The sequence below is a fragment of the Musca autumnalis genome, unplaced genomic scaffold (assembly GCF_047663935.1).
Source record: "Musca autumnalis isolate F117 unplaced genomic scaffold, ASM4766393v1 scaffold_3, whole genome shotgun sequence".
Taxonomy (NCBI): domain Eukaryota; kingdom Metazoa; phylum Arthropoda; class Insecta; order Diptera; family Muscidae; genus Musca; species Musca autumnalis.
The window spans coordinates 83,910,366-83,935,084 of NW_027411866.1; the positions used below are offsets into that span (position 1 = coordinate 83,910,366).

The following is a 24,719-nucleotide window of genomic DNA, read 5'->3' on the forward strand; positions in this document are numbered from 1 at the left end:
TATGAATGAAAAGTTCAAATAAAAGTTGACAACACTCTTACTATCGGTAGAACTTTACGATTACCTTTTATTCGTCGCTAACTTACCGAAAAACATCGGTAATTACCGAAATTATAAGCATTTGAATTTTACCAACAATTGTCGGTAACTCAAAGAGTGAGTTAGAGAATCGCACTACAGGTATGTGATGGAAATCGATTTCGAGCTCAAAACGAGTCAAAAACGACTGTAGGTGTGATGCATGTACTTTTTCCGACATCGAATTGTTTTCGATATCCGTTTCATATTCCATTTTGTTCTATGGAAAAATTGATCAAAAAGACGTGTGATGCAATTCGATATTCGTTTATTTTTCTCGTTTTGAAAACGGCCATATTTTTTTGGTCGGTTTATAAACGATGTAATGAATTTTGATATTTTTTTAGGAAAAAAGCTTGAGATTTAAACACGGATATAGAATAGATAAATTTACATTTATTTGCCTTATATTTAGTATATTATGTTAAGAAAATATTTGATATTTCGAAAAAAACACGGATCAAAAAATCAACTTTGAACATGTTTCTTTCCTCTAGATTAGTGAAGACATTCGCTTAATATGTTGTTTGCACTGTTTGTCCTCATGTAATTGGACAAGAATTTCCACACTAAACCTCCATATAGGCCAATTAAACAAGAACACACATTTATTTTATTTCTTATTACATTTTTTCGACTTTTGCCAAGAATAAAAAGTCTTTTCCATTTCTATTTTTCTTCTTTAAACTGCAGATTAGGGATCACCAGTCCGTTTTTTGTGTATGGGAATTTAATGAAATTGAAACAAGTGGAATTGAAATTCGATGCGGTTCCCATCACATCTAAATACAATTCACTCGTTTTGGACAAATCGTTTTCATACCAAATCGATTCGAAATTCATCACATACCAGTATAGCCTTTCGCAGGTTTAAGTCCAATTTACATATGTATGCACATTAAATGATTTCGTTTTACGAAATCCTAGAAACAAATGAAGTGTATTTACATCTGTTTTTGCGTCATTTGCTTACGCACACAATCGCACATACACACTTATACAATAACACATACACACGCACACAATTTTATATCAGAAAAATAAGAATTTCACAACACAAATGTTTACCAAGTCCCGGGCCACACTAAGAGTAATTTCACTGAAATTTTGACATGAAAGTAAAAGAAAATGTAAAATAAAACGGCCTGTTGTCACTTTGGGTACACTAATATAAGCTTTGTCAAAGTGTCAAAATTGCTCTCTCATGGATATTTTTACCAGAAAAGTAAAGGAACGGAAAAAATGGGAGATCTGGTAGTCGAAAAATCAGTTCTGCCATTAGGTGTGTACGATAAGCCAAAAGTTTGTACGAATTTGTAAAAACTTTTACAAAATGCTGTTCGATAACAAACTTGTTAAGTAAAAGAGAGCGAATTTGGAGAGAATTGTGAGAGCATTTTGGAGAGTTTTGGAGACTTTTGTTACTGAGAACTTACATGTTTTTGCAAGCAAAATTTTCCTTGTGAGAATTTGCAAGTTAAATCAGCTGATTTAAATTCGAATGTTATGTGACGGACTTTGCAATTCTTAGCAAAAACATAAACAAACATTTGGTTATTAAAATAATTACAAGATAAAAAAGAGAAGAGATAACTAAATAAATTATGGAAAACTACTTATTTAGTAAAATAATTTATTTGGTAGTTTCTGGTGATTGTTTTAGTTCAAAGGTATCAAATCCCAGCAAAAAGCGGCGCATCCATGTGGACGACCAGCCGTTAAATTATGATATGGAAAGAGAATTATTTTTGTAGCAATGGATAATCAAATAATTTTCATAAACAACCTTCGATTGTTAAATTAAATCTTATCCGCCAAACTTCTTGTTTGTCAAATCAGCTGACTTCTTACAAGTTTTTGCAAATTGTTGTTCGATAACATTCTGCAAACTTTTAGCTTCGAGAGAGTAAAATCAGTGGAGAGAAGTTACTGAGTACTTGCAAGTACTTATTACTTGCGAAGTTATCGTACAGACCTATTTTTTACCAGCAGGAATTTGTCTGGTAGCCTGTGGTAGAAGAGAACGGCATATGTACATTCTCTCTCCTCTCTCACTCTCTTAAAAATTGCTGCCAGTTTTACCACTTTTTGGGGTTAAGGAACGCTTTGCAGGTTAAAAATGGTAACAAATGGTAACCTCAGGTAAGTAAAGGAACACAGCTATACAGAACAACTGATGTCATACATGTGCAGATGGTCTGATGGCGGCTTTAATATTTTTTAAGGGAAAAATAAAGCAGCGTTTTTGTTAGAGTTATTTTACTTTTATACTATTTTTAACATACAGACGACATCTAAACAATTACAAAAAACGATTTTATTAAAAATAAAATAACAAAACAACCCGTAAATGTTTATTTATGTATGTTTTAAGAAACAAGCCACAGCAACGCTGGCGTGCGAGAAAGCCCATCTATGTTTATAGCATAGTTGTGCACGGGCATCCACTGGTGGCTGCTGTAAAATGCTCTTACTTTTATTAATTCAACAAAACTGAGACGTTAAAGTATTTTTTGTAATTATTATTTAATAAATAATTTCATCCACGATTTTAGATTAAAATTGTGTTTTCACAATTAAAAAACAATTTAGAAAAACCATGAAAAACGACAAATGTTAAATTCTCTTATGTTCTCTTAAATTCTGTTTTGCTCACCATTGGTTTATAGTTCACAAAAAATTAAGAGTACGTTTTCACAATTTGCCTGTGTCAGAGCTGAGCAAAATCGAGAGAGAGGCAATTTTTAGGAGAGAATTAATATTTAATTTTTCTTGATGTTTCATTACTTATTTCAACATTTTTTAAACATTAATGTTGTCTAAAATCGTCCACAATGCAAATTATTAAAAATATACATAAATAAAAATTGCATAAACTTTTAATTGTTTATGGTTCACAAAAAACTAAGAGTACGTTTTCACAATTTGGCTGTGTGCTCACTCTCCACTTCTTGTACCGATCAACGATGGTATGAGAGGAGGGAAGCACAAAACAATATATGTGACTGTAGTGGTAAGAGTACCAAATTTACTCTCCAATTGAGCACAACATTTAAAAATGTTATTTTTAATAGGGTTTCTTTCTTTGGTTGATATGTTCAGATTAAAGAATTCATTTTAAATAAGGTCATGTTTATATTATCAGGTATGTGATGAAAATCGATTTCGAACTCAAAACGAGTCAAAAACGACTGTAGGCGTGATGCATGTACATTTTCCGTCATCGAATTGTTTTCGATATCGGTTTTTATATTCCATTTTGTTCTATGGAAAATTGATCAAAAATACGTGTGATGCAATCCGATAATCGTTTATTTTTCTCGTTTTGAAAACGGTAATATTTTTGTGGTCGATTGAAAAACGATGTAATAAATTTGGATAGATTTTTTATGAGAAAAAATGTGAAATGTAAGAACGGGAATAAAAGGATAAAATAACTTTTATTTTCCTTATTTTTGGCACATTTTGTTAACAAAATCAGTAGTGCGATTCTCTAACACATTTTTTGAGTTACCGACAAAAATCGATAAATTTAAAACGCAAAATTATGAATGAAAAGTTCAAATAAAAGTTGACAACACTCTTACTATCGGTAGAACTTTACGATTACCTTTTATTCGTCGCTAACTTACCGAAAAACATCGGTAATTACCGAAATTATAAGCATTTGAATTTTACCAACAATTGTCGGTAACTCAAAGAGTGAGTTAGAGAATCGCACTACAGGTATGTGATGGAAATCGATTTCGAGCTCAAAACGAGTCAAAAACGACTGTAGGTGTGATGCATGTACTTTTTCCGACATCGAATTGTTTTCGATATCCGTTTCATATTCCATTTTGTTCTATGGAAAAATTGATCAAAAAGACGTGTGATGCAATTCGATATTCGTTTATTTTTCTCGTTTTGAAAACGGCCATATTTTTTTGGTCGGTTTATAAACGATGTAATGAATTTTGATATTTTTTTAGGAAAAAAGCTTGAGATTTAAACACGGATATAGAATAGATAAATTTACATTTATTTGCCTTATATTTAGTATATTATGTTAAGAAAATATTTGATATTTCGAAAAAAACACGGATCAAAAAATCAACTTTGAACATGTTTCTTTCCTCTAGATTAGTGAAGACATTCGCTTAATATGTTGTTTGCACTGTTTGTCCTCATGTAATTGGACAAGAATTTCCACACTAAACCTCCATATAGGCCAATAAAACAAGAACACACATTTATTTTATTTCTTATTACATTTTTTCGACTTTTGCCAAGAATAAAAAGTCTTTTCCATTTCTATTTTTCTTCTTTAAACTGCAGATTAGGGATCACCAGTCCGTTTTTTGTGTATGGGAATTTAATGAAATTGAAACAAGTGGAATTGAAATTCGATGCGGTTCCCATCACATCTAAATACAATTCACTCGTTTTGGACAAATCGTTTTCATACCAAATCGATTCGAAATTCATCACATACCAGTATAGCCTTTCGCAGGTTTAAGTCCAATTTACATATGTATGCACATTAAATGATTTCGTTTTACGAAATCCTAGAAACAAATGAAGTGTATTTACATCTGTTTTTTGCGTCATTTGCTTACGCACACAATCGCACATACACACTTATACAATAACACATACACACGCACACAATTTTATATCAGAAAAATAAGAATTTCACAACACAAATGTTTACCAAGTCCCGGGCCACACTAAGAGTAATTTCACTGAAATTTTGACATGAAAGTAAAAGAAAATGTAAAATAAAACGGCCTGTTTGTTTCATACGAATATTGCAACAAAACAAAATTGCAGAATAAAGGAAACCGCCCTGCAACATTTCCAATCGCACATTACTCCAAATAGTCACTGCATGACGATAGAAACACTCGCATGCGAGCTCGCATTAGATCTGTTCGATAACCTAAAAGTTTGTTCAAATTTTTACAAACTTTTACAAAATGCTGTTCGACAACAAACTTGTTCAGTAAACGAGAAATGGGTAGTAGTTGCAAGTACTTGCAAGCACTTTTTACTTGCGAAGTTATAGAACAGACCTATTCTTATCGATGAAGTATAAAGCCCTCGGCACATACGGTCCGTTTAGTGACACGTTGGGACATGCGTTGTCCCAAAACAGTTAAATTATGTTTAACTTTAATGCGCCAGCCATGTTGTTGTTTTTCAAAAAAACTTGTAGCGCGACGCACAACGCACCGTATGTGCCGAGCGCTTAACCGTGCGGAAAGAAATGAACCACGGCCAAGATACTGCTTGTGAAAGTCGATATCGTGACTTCAAAAAAGTTAGTTTAGCGATAAAATTGGTTGTGACGAAAAAAAATTTATTTTTCGTTTTTTGTTTCTATTTTTTTAATTTTTTATTATTGTAATTACTTTTCCAGCGTACATATGTTTTCAAGGAACTATTCTTAGTTGGAATTGTCGCCTAATGCTTGGTTTACATTTACGAAATCCACTCGATTTCAACTGTCAAATCCATAGGTTAAACGTCAAATGAAATCCAGATGAGATTTCGCCAGGTTTGTTCTTAAAGTTTTCATGTGATTGTTGTAACGCGGCACTTAACGGACCGTATGTATTTGGCCCTTAAGTAGTTACTGAGGACGATCAAAACAGGACTGCAATAAATTTGTTATTTCAAAATTCTAAAGTGTCGTTCTTTTACAAAAAATGAGAGTCGATTGCGATTGCTTTTTGTAGACGGAGTGAGAAACTCACTTCCAAATGCTAGCAGGGCGTGTACACTAGTTTCTTGAAATTATGTGTTTTTCCCAAAAAATGCAAAGTTTCATGTCAAAATTTCATTGACTTGACTTAAGGCTTAAGACTTAAGGCTCCGGCACATACGGTCCGTTGAGCGTCGCGTTGCAACAACCACATGAAAACTTCAAGAACAAACTTGGCATCACTTACACTTTTTATTATTTGTGTAAAAGAATAATGCAAAAAACTTTATTATATAAACACAAATTAAAAAATGTTTCCATTAAATTCAATCACATTTGAATTTACTTTCTCCGTTCTCCAATTAACCCAAGCGCATCTGATTTTGCTTCATCATCCTAAAGGTTTTTATGTTGCCTTCCACTCACTAGTTCAGCTTTCGACATGGACTCCAACTGGACTCCAATCCATTAAAAATTTCCGTCTCGTGTATTACCGCAAACATGTTCGCAACTTAATTTTTATTTCTTTATTTTATAACAAATTCTTAGAAATGTATACACTCTCTCTTATTTTTACAATAAATGATTTCGCCTGCGGTGAGTAGGGATCAAAAAACTGTTTTTTGTTTTTTTTTTTTGTATGGATCTCTAAAGCAACTGCTTATAAATTGTATCCAACGAGTGCATTTTTCATAACTCCGTGTGGACTGCATTAAAGGATGTTGTGAAATCATAACTCCACATGCACAACTTCCAAAATTTTTTGCTGGGAAGTGTCAGATAAATTAAAAGAAACTTTGTGTTCCTTTTAAAATTTAAACTGCGCCCGAGAGTATGCTGCACCAAAAGCAAGAAAAAATTTTCAGCAAAATCAATCAAAAGTGGTAAAACTTGAAGATTCTTGCACGTAAAGGAACAGAGCTTTTATGTATACAGACTTTTTGCTTGATATTGCCATATTTTTACAAAATTTAAAACTTATTGGTCTGTTCCTTTACTTTTGAAAGTGGTAAAACCGGCAAAAGTGGCAAAAGTTGTGAACTGCTACCATATGAATTGTATGGTGTCTGAAGTAAAGGAACGCTTTTCGAGTAAAAAGTGGTAAAACTTGAAGATTCTTGCACGTAAAGGAACAGATCTTACATCTGTGTTCCTTTACTTACCTGGGGTTACTATTTGTTACCATTTTTAACCTGCAATGAGTTGCGTAACTCCAAAAAGTGGTAAAACTGGCAGCAATTTTTAAGAGAGTGAGAGAGGAGAGAGCGCACATTTGCCTTTCCCTTCTACCACAGGCTACCAGCAAAATTTCTGCAGGGAAAAAATGTTAGAACTGATTTTTCGACTTTTGTTTGACGATTATTTCACAATGAAGAAAAAATGGACGAAAAACAGAAGAAAAAGTCGAACGCTGACAAAACAAAATTAAAAACTGTGAAATAAAAGACGAAAATTGATTTTTTATGTTTCTTTTTGACATTGCTACCAGATCTACCATTTTTCCGTTCCTTTACTTTTCTGGTAAAAAAGGTTCATGAGAAATTTTGACACAGAACAGTTTCTATCAGTTAGTCCCAATTTACATTAGGCGAGTTTACTTGCGGCAATTGTTAGTTTGACGGAGAGAGAGGTGAGGTATATGGTAACCCTTTGCCTCTCAACACCCTCTCTCACCAACAAACTGACAATTGCTGCAAGTAAACTCGCCTAATGTAAATTGGGACTTACACATGCCAGTAAATTGGTGCCAATTGAGCACATGTATTATACTCGAAATTGTCGAACAAGTGTTCGACTGGCATGCAGTTTTCTTGTGTGTTTACACATGCCAGTGCAAGTTCAATTTCAAAATTATTTTAAGCCGCATTAACACACAAAAGTGCATTATATTTCAGATTTAAAACACAATTCACAACATATTTTATTATTTTTTATTTTATTTCGTTTTAAAAAGATTGTTTTCAATCATAAACATAATGAATCTGGTATTGCCGCCTTTTCAATATTGTATAATCCCAGAGGGGAAATTATTTATCAACCTATATTTGCATGAAAAACATCAAAATTATGTCTTTACTAACCACTAATATATTGCAGCTACCAAGAGGTATTATTTGTGTTTCCTAATCTTTTTGAAAATATGCATTAAATCTTTGCATTCTTAAAAGAAACAAAAATGTACATGGATTAAAAAATAGTCTCGGCAACTCTTTTTTCATTTTCGACATATCACTGGCAGCCAGCTCAAAATTTTGCTGGCATGAAAAATCTAGTGCCAGTGGAGTCGACAATTCAAAAAATGTAATTGTGGTAGTAAAATATTGTGTATGTATTGCATTTTTCGAACTGTCACTGGCATGTGTAAAGGTTGGGTTATAGCCCGTTTCCATAACAGATATAAGTTGTGTTCGTTTACTCAAAATTTGTACAAATTGTTACTGGATGTTGTTCGTTTACTCTACAGTACAATGCAAAAGACCTTAGCCGATTGCAAGAAGTTACTGGACTTGTACAAATTGTTGAGTAAACGAACACACCTTATATCTGTTATGTAAATGATATATCCGTTTTGTTGATACAAACTAGAGTTGTACAATCTAGTTCATTTGAAAGATCTAGTTCAATAGCTCAGCTCTTTAAACTGAACTAGGTCAGTAATCTAGTTCATAGTTCACTGTCCAGTTCAATCGTTCGGATAAAAATCGTTCACCGGCTCTTAATCGGTCGTTTGATGTAAACGCATACATACAGCAAATACAAACAAACAAAAGACTTATATAATTTAACAACTCCATAACAAAAATATTACATTTACATAGTTTTATTGCATTCTTTAAGAAAGATTAATTAATTTTAGAAAAAAACATCCTTCATTTAGGTGGCTGGCAAAAAATTTTATGTTGTGTGTGTGTGTGGGTAGAAATTGTCATTGCGTAGAAGCTATGTGCGTGTGTGTTTCTTTTTATGTTTTCCGGACCGTATGTGCCGCGGCCTTTAAGATAGACGACGCCGTCACTTTATATATTTGTGAACGACATGTTGAACTAGATTGTGAATCGTTCGTTGATAGCACGGTCACCGACTGATTATAGTTCAGTGAACTATTATGAACTATATCCACTGATCTAGTTCATACGCTCTTTTCAATGAATCGTTCAATTGAACTAGTTCGTTCATGAACTATACAACTCTAATACAAACCATGGCGGAATAATAAGGTGTTACATCGATAACAATAATCGGGCCATTTACCACACCAAACGTCAACATTTGGAAAAAAAAACTCTGGCAACACTGAAACAAATTGGACGTATTGTTTTTGAGCGGAAAGAAAATCAAATTTTAAATTAAAATTTCATTGGAAATTTCAACCTTGTGGGCATCAAAATTGCATCATTGTGCATGAATGATGCCTGCATCTTTACCGGATATGGAGTATGACGTGGCGGAAGAGGAGGCGTCAACTTCCACCAACACTGATTTTGTTGCTCAGCCATATAAAGCAACAACAATTCCTAGCAATGCAAATGAACGCAAGAGACTGCGAATTGAAAGGAAGATTTCACCATTAAACATCGGCATTTCTGAACTTAAGGAAAAGCTTGCAAATCACGACCCACAGGATAATAACAGGTTTGGTATTCTCAGCGTATTAACTGACATTAATATACAATGTCCCACTGTAGTGGAATTCTGTAACTCATTTTTCGAGTTACCGACAAATATTGTTAAAATTAAAATGTTTATAATTTCGGTAATTAACGAAACTTTTCGGTAAGTTAACAACCAAAATAAAGCTGTTGCTAAATTCTACCAATAGCAACAGTGCTGTCAACTTTTAGTGATACTTTTCATTCATAATTTTGCGTTTTAATGTTACCGATTTTTGTCGGTAACTCGAAAAATGAGTTACAGAATTCCACTACTGCTGCTAATAAAACGCAAACAAAACCTATCCAACCAAATGATAGAAAACAACCACAACCAAAAACAAAATGGTGTCCACCCATTTTTGTATTCAATGTCAACATCAAGATACTTGTTGATACCCTTAGGGAATCTGTCCCAGAATCTGGGATTAGAGTGAAAAATGTTAATAAAATCAAAAGCAAATTGTACTTTGCAGATCCCAATGTACATTCTTCTATGATGGCCCTTCTGAGAGAGAAAGGTATCCATTCATATTCTTTCACTCCAAAAGAATTTAAACAGTTTGGCTTAATCTTAAGAGGCCTGTATTCTTACAAGGACGGTGATGAAATTAAAGCCGAGCTAGACTTATTGGTCCCAGAAACTGTGGCATCAGTAAGGAATTTTACTACTCCACATTCTATAAAGAAGGGAAATGACACTGGCTTATTTTTAGTCTCCTTGCTACCAGGCAAAAAGCTTGGTGATATCTCCCATATTAAGAGAATATGGTTGCAGAATGTTTATTGGGAAAAACCCAAAAGAAGGAATAGCAAAACTCAATGCCATAGGTGCCAACGGTGGGGACATACTTCCCGCAACTGTAATTCGGCGTATAAATGCATTAAATGTGACAAACTTCACGAACCAGGGAACTGTCAGAGAGTACAATCTGACACAGAAAAACCATATTGCATAAATTGCCAAGCATTTGGACACTTTGCGAATTTTAAGGGCTGTCCAGTTTATAAAAAATACATCGCAGCTAAAAGAAGCAAAATTAGCAAGATGCAGGAAGAAAAAGCCACCGCCATCAGAAATGTTAAGGCTGTTAGTATGGCCGCAACACCACATAATCTTTTCTAGTCATTTTAGACACAATGACAACCATTTAACCATCCAAAAACCACCAATAGTGGATGATTTCTTGAAACTAGCCAATTATTTCTTGGATCCGGAAGAACTGACTCTGGAGCAAGAAATTTCTATATTCTTAGATGAATTTAAAAACATGGAAAAATCCAAAGCCAAGATAGAATTTAAGCGAATTCTAAAAAAAGTTAAGCAGCAATATGATCTCTTAATGATAAAAGTAGACAAATAGATCTGCAAAAAACCCTTTCTTCCAACAGCATCGATGTGGCATTCGTTCAAGAGTGTCATCTACGAAAAAACAGGCAAGTTAGAATAGATGGATACGATATTATTAATGATCTCTCACCAATTGGTGTAGCCGTTATTATAAGGAAATCCATACAGTACTCAAAAATTGCCATCAGTGATGTCGGCATAAATACATGCTTAATTCAAATTGAAACTTCACAGAACGCAATTCGGAAAAAAAATCGTTTTGGGATCCTTATACGTTCCTTGCAATTATCCTGCGCAGCAGCTGGAAGCTGACCTTGATGTACTAGTTACGACGGCTTCATTTTCGGTGGAGATTTTAACTCAAGAAATCCGGAATGGGGTGATTTAACAGAGAATTCCAACGGAAAATTATTGAAATCATGGTTGCAGTCCAATATTTTAGACGTGATTAGAGTATGCGATGCGTCACCATCTTATCCTAATGGACCATCTTATTTGGATCATTTCCTCATCAGCTCCAAGTTAATCGACAATACCGCATCAAATTTTTCAATTTCGTCTTTACCTTCATTCTCCGATCATTTCCCGCTGAAGTTATCAATTAAAATGGATTGTTCTGATTTAATATTGAATGCTCTTCCATCATATATCTCCTACAAAAATACAAACTGGGAGAACTTTTGCATTGATTTTGAAAACGCATCTCAGCATATATTACCTTTATCAGATACTAATCTCGATAACGACGAAATCGATGGTTTAATTGATTCCTTCAACAGCTGCTTCAACTCTATTCACGATGTCCACTCGCAAAAAATCATCCATTGTTACTGGTCTGTTTCCTCTCTCGGAAAGGTCAAAACGACTATACAAAGTGAAATATCAATGGCAAAAAGAGTTAAAGAAGATATTTCATCGAACGGGAAATAGAATGAGCAGTGAGTATCGTATATTATTCAAACAAATTCAGCTTCTAAAAGTTATTATAAAAGAATCTATTAATACTGAGCAAGCGAATATATTCAATAATCGTCTACAAAATATCAAACCTGGCCCGTCAGCTTTTAAGGAGATTTATAAGTTCAGTGGTAGAAAGAAATCCCCTTTCTGTCAGCAATTACAAGTCAATGATAGTATTGTTTCCAACAATTCCGAAATTGCTAACCATTTCCATCAATACTATTCATCTTCTTTTCAAGAAACCATTCCAGAATTTCCAGTTGATGTTCTACAATCTAGAATTTCGTCATGCCTCACATCCACAGCTCCATGCATCTATTCTTTTGACAGTCAATTCAATTCAATTTTTAATCCAGATGATTATCATTTTACCAATCCTGAAAAAATTAAAGAGATTATTCAAAAAGTCAACAATAAAAAATCAAGCGGCGTTGATGGAATCTAAAATTTTGTTATACGCAAATTCCCTGAAACTGCTCTGCGAATTATAACATGCATTTGCAACAATTCCATCAACAATGGTTACTTTCCTAAAATATGGAAGCTTGCAAAAATAGTTCCAATTCAAAAGAAGTCCAATAGCGAAACCGTTGCCGACTACCGCCCGATCTCACTTTTATCAAATCTTGGCAAAATCCTGGAACATGTCCTGAAAGAAAAAATGGAAAATGATTTCATTACAAATCCAATATCTAACTTTCAATTTGGTTTCCAACGAAGGCATTCAACACAGCACGCTCTTTTAAAGTTTCATAACGACATTACAACAAATTTGATGAATCAAATTTGCACTGTCGCCATATCGTTAGATATAGAAAAGGCATTTGACTCCGTCTGCCACAAAGGAATCGTATATAAACTGATTGATTTGGGTGTGGATCCCTTCTTAATCAAAATAATGTACAGTTACCTGTCTGATCGCAAATTCTTCGTTCAAATTAAAAACGAAAAATCTTTTCAAGGAACAGTCAATAGCGGTGTTCCTCAAGGAAGCGTTTTAGCACCTTTTCTCTTCAACATCTTCTTAAACGACTTTCCTCACTCCACGATGTACTCAAAAGCAATTCTTTATGCCGACGATTGCCTTATTTATGCTCATAGTGGTTCCCCAGAGCAAGCCCTGCGTTACGCTGAGGAGCATCTACACGTTATTCATCAATATTATAAAAAGTGGGGCGTAAAAATTAATCCAGCTAAGTCTCAGGCTATCTGCATAAGGAACGCATCGGGGAAGTGTCCAAAACAAGTGGTCCCTCAAAGCAAGTTGCTACGATCAGGACTAGATGGGGTTGAAATTCCCTTTAATTCAACCATGAAATATATCGGGGTCACTTTTAATAAATTACTTAAATTTAACTCACACGCGAGATCTACAATAGAAAGAGCGAAAAAAATTGCTGGATCGTTTGCATATTTATTTAAAAACAAATACTTACCACAGAAGACAAAACTCCTTCTTTACAAGGTTGCCATTCGATCAGTACTGTTGTATGGATTTCCAATTTGGTTTTCCATCTCACCATCTGTTATGAAAGAGTTGGAGATCTTCGAACGGAAAATTCTACGAAAATGTGTAAATAGGAAATATGAAAATCCCACTAAAATGTTTTCTAATGCTTACATCTACGACACTTCAGGAGTGGAACCACTGTGCCAATATGCTCTCAACCTCCAAAAGCGATTCGTTGAAAAACTTCCAACTCTCGATAATGTGCTGATGAATGAAATTTATGACAAAGATAAAAACACTTCGTGGTCATCAACTCGCTATTTGTCCACAATTGGTATCTTGAATGAAATCATTGAGGCCGTTCCAGGCAACACAACACCACAGTTTTACACCAAAACAAGTCCGGGCACCCATAGAAATGTGAAATGCTAGTGAAATGCAATACTAGAATAAGTTACACAAATTTTTTACACTTATAATTGTCTCTACATAAGAGAATTCGATTCAACTGTGATTTTATATAGTAGTACAACTAGTCCAATTATTTATTATTTCATTTACTTGGAATATTCGTTTTTCCTGTGATAAATAATTAATTCACATATTTTATATGCACTTAGTCGTAATTGACAATTCACTGTTTTGATGTTATATGTATCTTTTATTTATTTACATTCGTAACCGCTCTGTTTGCCAATTAAAAACAGACACACTCGTATTGTTTTTGTTATTTATTTTAAGAGAATATTTATTTTGGCAAACGTCAAATGCTCTGCCAGCAACTGTCCAGGCCGGGAGCAAGCCTTCTCACTTTATCTTTTATGTTTATATACATACACAGTCTTACATAAGTATACGTACGCCCCATAAATCTCGGGTTTTAGAAAAAGTAATGATATTTATGAAATTCCAAGTACACAGGTTTATTTCGTCTCACTAATAAACAATATTTAATACAACAAAAGTATATTCCATAATATAAATAACGGTAAATTTCACAAAAACCAAAAAAATGATACTTACAAAAGTATACATACGCCCCAAGGAAATATGAGTATTATCGTACAATTTATGGAATTAACAGCAAAATTTATACATTTTATTGTTTTGGCGAATGTGTCTGGGTGTCCGAGATATATTTTAGAGAAAAAGAAAATAATTTTTAGGTGTTAAGTGCCGTTATTTAATGCCAAACTTCTTGTATAGCTCGTTAAAGCGGACCCTTGCTGATTTCTTTCCGTTATAGGTATTTGAGTATACAAAAGCCACAATATTAGTGTCAGATTATAGATTTTGAGATCCAAGAAAGCTTTTTAGTTGACCTTGTGCATAACACACCTTCCTGGCTGTCGATAAATTCACATTTTTCCTAGGATATCTCAGGAAGTTAATAGTTTCCTCAGAATTCTTGGCTCAAATTACATACAGAAGACCTTGAATTGTGTTTTAATATGGCGTTATATAATCCTTGGACACCAATTGAATCAGAAATGTACAATTATCCGATACTTTCCGACCCTATATTGACGGTAATGGTTATAATACGAAAACTACGTTGTTCACAGTGTAAATTTCATGCTTTTTGGTAGTGATTATATTTTGATGCTTTGGGAGCAGGTTTTTAACAGAATATTTCACATTTCTGATTCAATTCGAGTCCAAGGATTATATAACGTCATATTTAAACACAATTCAAGGTCTTCTGTATGTAATTTGAGCCAAGAATTCCGAGGAAACTATTAACTTCCTGAGATATCCTAGGAAAAATGTGAATTTATCGACACCCAGGAAGGTGTGTTATGCACAAGGTCAACTAAAAAGCTTTCTAGGATCTCAAAATCTATAATCTGACACTAATATTGTGGCTTTTGTATACTCAAATACCTAAAACGGAAAGAAATCAGCAAGGGTCCGCTTTAACGAGCTATACAAGAAGTTTGGCATTAAATAACGGCACTTAACACCTAAAAATTATTTTCTTTTTCTCTAAAATATATCTCGGACACCCAGACACATTCGCCAAAACAATAAAATGTATAAATTTTCCTGTTAATTCCATAAATTGTACGATAATACTCATATTTCCTTGGGGCGTATGTATACTTTTGTAAGTATCATTTTTTGGTTTTTGTGAAATTTACCGTTATTTATATTATGGAATATACTTTTGTTGTATTAAATATTGTTTATTAGTGAGACGAAATAAACCTGTGTACTTGGAATTTCATAAATATCATTACTTTTTCTAAAACCCGAGATTTATGGGGCGTACGTATACTTATGTAAGACTGTGTATGTATCTTCATCTTATTGTTTGCAAGTAGCATCTCACATTACAAACGTGTTAGAATAAGACAATCAAAGTACAAGAGTGAGAATTTGGAGACAATTGTGAGAGAATATTGGAGAGTTTTGGAGACTTTTGTTTACAAGTTTTTGCAAGGAAAATTTTTCTTGTAAGAATTTGCAAGTTTGACCAGCTGATTTAAATTCTTCGAATGTTTTGTGGCGGACTTCTTGGCAAAAACATAAACAAACGTTTGGCTATTAAATTTAATAGATACAAAAAAGGGGAAAATTATTAAATAAATTATGGAAAACGATAATGTAAGTAAAATAACTTATTTTGTAGTTTATGGTGACTATTTTTTTATTTTAAAGGTATCAAATCCCAGCAAAAAGCGGTGCATCCATGGAGCAGGAGAAACACAATATAGACGACCAACGATATCAATAAATATTTATGCCAATCATCGCACTGCGTTCCAGTATGTTTTATATTTGTTCATTGGAAAGGGAATTATAAGGGCATCGTCACATAAGAGGCACAAATGATTTCAGCCTTATGTACCGAGGCCAGGACCACAACGAACAGCATCAGTATACATTTCCCAAGGATCCCGAATGTTGAGGTTTTGTGGCGGAGATACCCTAATGGACCGATATGGACCCTTTTAGAAGTTAAACGAAATTTGGACAAAATATTAGGAGATCAAAAGTGTGGACCAAATTGGTTGCCCCGTTCAAGAGATATTGTGCGTACCATTTTAGTGACATTTTTTAAATATTAGTGGACCGGTATTGCCCATCTTCAAACTAAAAACTAAATTTGGACAAAATATGACGAAGGCCAAATTTTAAACCAAATCGGTTGATCAGTTCGAGAGTTGTCGTGCTCTCCGTATGGTGTAGTGGCTCTACGTATGGTGCCATAGAGGTTTTTACAACTTTCGGGCTGTTTTCTCAAGAAGAATGGACTTGCCCCTGAAAAAAATTTTACCATCGTAATTGAGGCAGCGAATGCAAGTTGCTTCAAAAAATATCAAAGTGATTCGAGAGCAGGTCTTAAAGTTAACTTATCCGAAATTTTGTGTGGGAGGTACCCGAAGGAGTGGACAAATATGGTTCATATTCGAACCTGAACTTGGGGAAGGTACCTGAAGGAAATGGAAAATAAACAAGTAAGAAAGTATCAGTCAGCTGACTGTAGGTTTTTTAGCTGTTGGGAAAATTTTCCAGAATGGAAAGAGCCGCAAAAAACTACATGTTGCAACAAAATTCAGAATGACCCAGGACGAGTGCATTTTTTCCAAACTTTGGGTAGGGTGAACCCGTAGGAGTGATCCGATGTAGTATATATTCGGACCTAATACAAATCTGTAGGAAATAATTTTTTTCTTTATTAGTCTATGTATATTTTCCTTACAGACTATGTAATTAAAAATGTTGTACTTAATTTTCTGAATTTAAATATATTACAATTTTACTTTTCAATTTACAAAGTTTGAGCTAAATCGATTTCTCTCTTAAAGGGTTATTTTACACATTAGCCAGTTTAGGTGGTGCCGGTAGGATTTTCTGGACCTTTTTGGGTCATTATCTCAGGAAGTATGGACTTGCCCACGAAAAAAAATACAACGTCGTAACAGGGGCCGCAAGTGCAACCTGCTGCATCACAAATTAATAAGATCAGAGAGTTGTTAAACTATACTTTTTTCAAATTTTGTGTAGGAGATACCCAAATGAGTGGACCGATATAGTCCATATTAGAACCCGATCTATGCCTGAAAGTAATATTACCAATAGTAATTCGCTTACTCCCTCCTAGAGTTATCATGTCCACAATCTTGGCGAAACATTTTGAACTATTGTGGGGGAGGTACCGGAAGGAGTGGACCGATATGGTCTATCTTCGAACTTAAACTAAGTTTGGACAAAATATTGAAAGACTCAAAATTTGAACCAAATATGTTGATCCGTTCGAGAGTTATCGTGCGCTCCAACTACGACACATGTATTATATGCGTTGTTTGCAGTTTTTGTGCTGATTTCTGAGGAAGTATGGACTTCCTCCTGAAAAAAATTATATCGTCGTAAAGGGGGGTAGTGAATACAAGTGGCCGCAACAAAAATCAAAGCGATTCGAGAGCAGGCCTTTAACTGCACTTAAGCAACATTTTGTGTGGGAGGTACCCGAAAGAGTGGACCAATAGGGTCCATATTGGAACATCATCTATGTCTGGTAGAAATGTCACGATGTGCAAAGTATGGACTAATTCGGTTACTCCCTTCAAGAGTTATCGTACAGACAATTTTTCCGAAAATTTTTTAACTTTTGTGGGGGAGGTACCTGAAGAAGTGGACCGATATGGCCCATCTTCCAACTTAAATCAAATCTGGACAAAATATTTCGATACCCAAAATTTGAACCGAATCGATTATCCGTTCGAGAGTTATCGTGCGCACCAGCCAGCAGACAGACGGACGGACGGACATTGCTAGATCGACTCGAAATTGTCTGAAACGGATATCGTACAAACATACTTAGGGTCTAAAACCATTATTTCGATGAGGCACATTTTTTGTCGTATCAAAGTGTAAATACCCTCTTTAGCCTAAAGGCTGAGGGTATAAAAAATGGAAAATAAAAAAAATGGTAGACACCTTCAATTGTTAAATTTAATCTTTTCCTCCAACTTCTTTTTGTTAGTCAAATCAGCTGACTTCTTGCAAGTTTTTACAAATTGCTGTTCGATAACAATCTGCAAATTTTTTGCTTCGAGAGAGTAAAATTGGTGGAGAGAGGTTACTGAGAACTTGCTGAGTGCTTGCAAGTACTTTTCACTTGCGAAGTTATCGTACACACCTATAGTTCTAAATTAAGCTAATCATTCCCAGTACATTTCTTGTGTCATCGGAAAAAAATAAGTCTCAATAAATAGATTACTTACTTACTTACTTTACGTCAACATTTGTTCGCAAATTTTGACGGTTGGGTTGGTAATTGGTCCGATTATTGTTATCGATGTAACACCTTATTATTCCACCATGATACAAACAGTTATACCATTGCACATGTGTAATTCTTACTTGCTCTGTGGTTAAAAGAGCGAAATCACTATAGACTCTATAGTATAGAGGGTACACTGAACACCAAACATACAGTTTCTTGAAACCAATTTCGGTAAAGTTTCTTTTCAAGTTTCGTTAGTGTCCACACACGTTAACGTGAAATTTAAGATTTTTGCGTGTCCTCTTTATTTTACCATTCGCGTTTGTTGTGTTTCTCATACCAATAAAAACAAAAAAAAGACATAAATAAACCAAAAAAACAACATAAAATAATTAATTAATTAATTAAATTAATAGTTAAATTTTCACTATTTCATTAATTAAATGTTTTTATTAAATCTTTTTATGTTTGTTTTGTTGTTAACGTTTGCTTGAGAAAGTAAAAATGAAAGAAAATGGAAGATATAATCTTGCAACGAAAAACAAGAAGAGGCAACATAACAAACACAGAAAACCATGTACATGGGTTTCACTACTTCATACCCCTCGCCTATAAACTTGACGTCGCCATGTTGAAATCGTGCTAGTCTGACCATCGACATATGAAACACTTGGCCTGTTCCCGTACTTTATAAAGTGGTAAAAGTTGTAAACGATTTTCATATATGTAAATCGTGTACGTGTGTACGGGAACGCAAAATGTGTAAAAGTGGTAAAAATTGTAAAAACTTTTTAGTTCTGGAACAGCGCTTAATTTAAGTTTGATGACAATGCAATGGAATTTACAAATTAAATCCCCTGGACCAAGGCATATTTATACAAGGTAGAAGTGACAATCAGCTGTATTCTTACTTTTTTGAAAATTTAGTTTTCAAAATATAATAGGGTCTGCTCATGAAATTTGAAAATTCGAAATTGGCTACTATAATATTCTTATATTCACCGTAAACGTGTAATAACAATGACCTACGACACTTCTGAATGCTTTATATTAACATTTTTATTCAAATTTGTTCTATTTTAGAGGATTTTCAAAATGTATTTATGTTTTTCCTGAACAAATTTTTGGAACGACCCTATTATTCAATATTTATCTTTGACAATTAATTTTCAATAACAACAATGTTGTTTTTGTAAATTTGTTAGTTTTTGTAATTCATGCATTTACCTTATATGAATATGCCTTGCCCTGGACAAAAAGAAACTACATAATGCGTCATGGTAGAATAAGAAAAGGTAGCAGCAATACACAGCTGACTGAACTGGGTTGTAACGTTAGTGTCAAATTTCATATGACATTTTATACATTTATTTCTATTTCGATGTACATTAGGGACATATATTTTTTGAGAAAAAATATATCATTCGGAAAAAAACATTTCCCAGAAAGACTTCTTCATATCAATGATATGTAACCTCCTCCAAGTTCGAACGATAAGCCGCGCAGTAAATCCCCGCTTGTAGAGGCGATACAACGTTTGTTAATATGTGAGGTATTTTGTTAAAATTTAAAAAAATAAAGCCCTAATGAAGAGGTGCTTCTTTGATTTCTTAAACAAAACATTGAAACAGCTTCTCCTTTTTCTATGAATTTCCAGCGACCCCAAACTTTTCTGCAAGAATTCTACTTTCTGCGAGAATTTATGCGTTTTGTGGAATGATGTGGAAACACAAAAATTGAAAATGTAACGAATTTTCATTCATGTTTTCCAAAGTATTGAACCAAATGTGAAAAATTATTAGTTTTTTTTAAATTGTTTTGTTTACAAATACAACTGGCAGTAACGTTACAAACAAAAACAAATTCCTTTGTGGTTGTTGTTCGAGTTGTATTTGTTGTAGTATTAACCATGGCACAATAATTCATAGGTAGGCCAGGTATGAGAATCGCCAAAAAATACAACCCTGTCGCTATGGCTTAAAACGTCAAAATTGTTTTGATGAATGATAACGGATGAGTATACAAAGAAGAAGAACGAAATGTTGAAATGAAAACAAAACAGAGTTGAATTTGTTGATCAATAATAAATATCAACTCTGCATGTCAACACGGGTTTGACAGATTAAGCCATAACAAAAAAATTGTAATCAGCTGTTAGCTGTGGCCTACCTAAGAATTATTGTACCATGGTATTAACTTTACCTTGTATTTGTTCTACCATGATAATGCGTCATAAAGCCAGATGATTATGATTTCACCCAATCTGTCAAATATATTGTTCATTAAAATGTGAAAATAAAGAAATTTATATTTATTTACATTCAAATTTGAATAAAAATCATCTTGTTTCTGTAGTCTTTACGCTATTTTTTAAAGATGTTGCAATTGAATTTTCTAAACCCCAGTACATTGTGAACGTACTATAAGCCATAGAAGTTGTTAATGCTCCCAATCAGCTGATTGCCTTTGTTTATAATAAAATTGCTATTGTCCTATGTCAAAGAACGACTGAACTTGACTTATTTTAATCTCCAAACCAATTTCCAACAAGTAAACAATTTATGTATGTACAAAATCATGTCAAATACGCGAAGCAAAGTGTGTTGTCTTTGTTGTGAAACATGTTTGGAATGGAGTCCGAATTTAATTGGAGACGATGGAGAATGTACCGACGTTTACGAAATAACAGTGAAATATTTTGATCCTATGGTAAGAGTTTGTTCTCGTAAAAGTATTGCACAATTAACTTCGAGGTTCTTTTCCAGGTACTAGCTTTGGAAAATGCTTATGAAGAGTCTCCTATACAATCTAACGTTCTGTGCAAACCTTGCTGGAACCATATTTGTTATGTCATCCGATGGATTTCTGTTTGCCATCCGATGAAATTTTTTTTACATGCGCCATACATAAAGAACCAACCAGGGCTGTATCTAATCAGCTGGTTGTCAAAAAGTACGAATTTAATAGATTGCCAGCACTGCTCTCGGCTGTCATCGATCGTTGCAGCCGAAAAATTTGCATCATGGCGGCATTGTAAAAGAATTTTCGTGCCGGCAACATCAATTTTCGTGGTTTTTTGCAAGTTAAGATAAAGTGAATTGCAGCACATAAAATTTAATTTCGTGAAAAGTGCCGGTGTTTGTTCGCAAAAAGACCATTACATTTTTGCAAAATATTCTGCTGTCTATCAATAAACGATAGAGGTGAGGACAAATTAAACGCCGAAAAGAATGGCATACAATTTAATATCTTTTTGCAATTTTACAGCAAACACACGGTAGGGAATGAGGCTGACCGCTTGGTGGGTGTACTTTTTGCAAACCTGCTAATGAAATTTGCAACACGAGGTGCAGCCATTTTGTAAAATTTCCACCATCATCCCTCCGTGTGTCTTTTTCTGTGGATAATATATGCAGACACCGTCTGCAATTATAAATGCTGAAAAATAAACAAGCTTTTTGGGATTACGACCAACTTTTCGCCGTTGACAATTGTGCAATGACAATTTTGGCTAAAATTATCAAGCCGAATTAATGTGCAAAATTTTAAAACCCCGACAAAACCACCGAGCACAAAACCATTCACGAATTCTATTTGTTTTAAATCTCGGCAAATACCACCAAGCCGTAGCAATTCAAGACATTTTAATTGGCAAATTCCACTCTAGCCTGAAACAACAACAAAATATTTGGCATCCAGTCTGAGAAATAACAAACCCAGCAACATCGTGGAGTCTGTTATGCCATTCTCATCAGACCAATTGGAGTTTTTCCGCCCGTTTTGTAATTTGATATTTCCATTGGATTTCGCAATCCGTGCACCTCCAGGCGATTGTGTGGCTGGCAGCTAGAATTTCCATCAAGATTACGTTTCACCAAAAAGGCAAAACCCCCCACCACCACCAACCTGGAATCCAATCAGAACCAGTAACCAGGCAGTATCCATCACCAATACATTCCAGTTATGGCCGATACATCATGGAGCAGTGCAGATAAGTACCATAGTGAAAAGTAGTGATAGTGAGATATCTAATCAGATTTTGGTTTAGTATTCCATATTTCTCCACCACAGGCGGGGAAATATGGGATCTAAGTTTTAGTATTCTATTTTAATCGACGGAAAGCCGATATAATTCATTCGATCTGCTTTTTAAATTGTTTTAAAAATGCATAAGCCTTGCTATAGTGTAAGAATAGACCATGAGGGTAGGCATTAAGCCCAGTTTTTTGTAACGGTTCACATCCACGTGCAGTAACGGGGTTGTGCAGCACGTGTACAGTTGCATTCTCGAAATTTCCTTTAACATCTTCGGTTTTACCTTTCGCCCTCTTGATGTGAAGCCGCGCAATTGTTGGGCGTTGTTTCGAAATTAAAAAAAAAAGACTTGGACATATAAATAGTTGGAATTAAATGATTCCTATGCAGTAGAAAATTTTAAATTTTTTTATTTCGAAATAACCCGCAACTTGTGTCAGAATTTTTAAACGGTTCAGCCTGTGCTTTTGTTTGAGGTAGAAATCGAAATAAATATCGAATTGTGGCGTTTTTTTATGAGAGCAGGTACTAATCTAATTGATTAATGATTTTATCTCAATTTAAATTTATGGTTCCGAATGCACGCTTGATATTTATTTCGTTTTCTGGTAATAATACCAATAAATCAAAGGCTGTTTCAATAGTTTTTGAATAATAAAAGGCGAGTTGAACCACTTTTCCGTTTCAAGAGAAATTTTGGCGATTTCTAATATTAATATTTTTTTTCCGGTGTTTAACACTTAAACAAATTCTGTCCTACACGCAGAGAAAAAATATTTTTCGCTTTTGTTGGAACAAAAATATATGTTTTGGTTCCAAAAATGTATTTGTTTTGTTCAAACATTGTAATCCAAATCCAAAAATACCATCTTTTGTTCCAAACATAGAAAACAAAAACAACTTTCGAATTTCCGCAATATTGTTAAAATCGTTAACAATACCGATTGTAGGAACTATCATAATCTAATTTTGTTTACAAAAAGTATTGTCAATACAGAAAACCAGCCCAGAAATTTTTGATTTGAGTGCATATACTTCTCATATACACTTTTCGCATAACTTGGATATAAATGTCGCGTATAATATTGCAATCATTGATGAACACAATACATGGTTTGCTGCATTGGCTGACAACAAAGACAAACAAAAAGCCACAAGAACCCACCACAACATAAGGAATAATTAAACACCATAACAAACATGAAAAGGAAAGAAGAATGAAACAAAACAGAAACAAATAAAAACAAGAGTCTCACAAGTACATACACACAAAAACAAAGGTAAAGGCAGCATGTCATACAAACACACCACAACTCACCAGAATTGTTTTTTCAACACGGCATCGAATAGCGAGAGAAGAGAAACAAATTTTCGAAGAAAAGAGAGAAATATTGTTCAGTTGACACAAACTATTTTTGGATTTACAATACTACATGAGGAATCCAACAATATGTTAACAATACATATTTTGCTCTTGGAATATTGTTGGATCAAACATATTTTTTTCTCTGCGTGTACTGCGCGTGGAAGGCCGCAGGAATATATAGTATTTTGCAAGAAATATTTTGCATAGTTTACGCTTATTAATACATGATATAAAATCTTATATTGTTGCCTAGATTTATAAATATTTTATAAATATTTTTAAGCGTGAAATTATACGCGCTATAAATTTTTATGACCACATTTATTATTACTAATAGCATTTAACTATAAATATCTAGTGTGTGAATCCCTCTCTTTAACATAAGTCTTTTGGATTATACTATATTATCTCCTGGTTCTTGAGCTCAATTGCTAGGTTACCCTTTTTATTTAATATTTTTTCTTTTGTACATTCTTGTTTATGGTGCATAATGGCACCGAGACAGGGATAAACACCCATGATTTTCTACATCTTTATTAGATGTATATGATCTATGTCATTAAATTATATCCAAAATAGTTTTATATATAGTCAACTCTTAAAGAGAAACCATTTTTTTAGCTTTAAGAAAAGCGTTTTGTGAATAAAACCCCAAATGAATTTAAATGAATATCTTTAAGGATTTCTCAATTAACATGTTCTGAATTATTCTAAAAAGGTAAGGTAGAAGGGTTATCCAGCCAAAGGAATTTATGGGGGTCTCCGTATTTATATGGGGATCCATAAGCGGATTTAATACTAAATCCATAGGGAGGGCACGGTACCTAACACCACCTACAGGTACCCTACAACAACACTCTTTTACAGCACAACAACAACATCTAATGTGTATGTGATACTTCTTTTGATG

At 34.0% G+C, this 24,719-nt stretch overlaps 2 long non-coding RNA genes across 2 annotated transcripts; both read right to left on the reverse strand.

The window, feature by feature from the left end:
- Window positions 1-10,748: 10,748 nt before the first annotated feature.
- Window positions 10,749-12,630, reverse strand: LOC141399530 (uncharacterized). Its single transcript, XR_012411863.1, has 4 exons — window positions 11,815-12,630; window positions 11,484-11,738; window positions 10,896-11,433; window positions 10,749-10,837 (listed from the first exon to the last, which is right to left on the reverse strand). It is a non-coding gene; the product is annotated as an uncharacterized lncRNA (long non-coding RNA).
- Window positions 12,631-12,640: 10 nt separating this feature from the next.
- Window positions 12,641-13,597, reverse strand: LOC141399529 (uncharacterized). Its single transcript, XR_012411862.1, has 3 exons — window positions 13,347-13,597; window positions 13,162-13,286; window positions 12,641-13,095 (listed from the first exon to the last, which is right to left on the reverse strand). It is a non-coding gene; the product is annotated as an uncharacterized lncRNA (long non-coding RNA).
- Window positions 13,598-24,719: the final 11,122 nt, after the last annotated feature.